The sequence below is a fragment of the Otolemur garnettii genome, unplaced genomic scaffold, assembly GCF_000181295.1.
Source record: "Otolemur garnettii isolate 467f Iridium unplaced genomic scaffold, OtoGar3 scaffold00312, whole genome shotgun sequence".
Lineage (NCBI taxonomy): Eukaryota > Metazoa > Chordata > Mammalia > Primates > Galagidae > Otolemur > Otolemur garnettii.
In genome coordinates, this window is record NW_003852707.1 from 241,347 (window position 1) to 241,863 (window position 517).

General features: G+C 66.3%; 1 protein-coding gene across 2 annotated transcripts in view; it reads right to left on the reverse strand.

Annotated features, from left to right (window-relative positions):
- The window catches only part of MTR (5-methyltetrahydrofolate-homocysteine methyltransferase), a 114,188-nt gene that overhangs the window by 31,852 nt on the left and 81,819 nt on the right, over nucleotides 1–517 (reverse strand). The window lies entirely within an intron of this gene.

Sequence of the window (517 nt, forward strand, 5' to 3'; positions counted from 1 at the left end):
ACACTGGGCAGGGAAAGCCTGGCACACACAGGAGGGAGGACGGACACTGGGGCAGGGAGAGCCTGGCACACACACAGGAGGGAGGACAGACACTGGGTAGGGAGAGCCTGGCGCACACAGGAGGGAGACAGATACTGGAGCAGGGAGAGCCTGGAGCACACAGGAGGGAGGACGGACACTGGGCAGGGAGAGCCTGGTGCACACAGGAGGGAGACAGATACTGGAGCAGGGAGAGCCTGGCGCACACAGGAGGGAGGACAGACACTGGGGCAGGGAGAGCCTGGCGCACACAGGAGGGAGGACAGACACTGGGGCAGGGAGAGCCTGGCACACACAGGAGGGAGGACAGACACTGGGCAGGGAGAGCCTGGTGCACACAGGAGGGAGGACGGACACTGGGGCAGGGAGAGCCTGGCGCACACAGGAGGGAGGACGGACACTGGGCAGGGAGAGCCTGGCGCACACAGGAGGGAGGACGGACACTGGGCAGGGAGAGCCTGGCGCACACAGGAGGGAG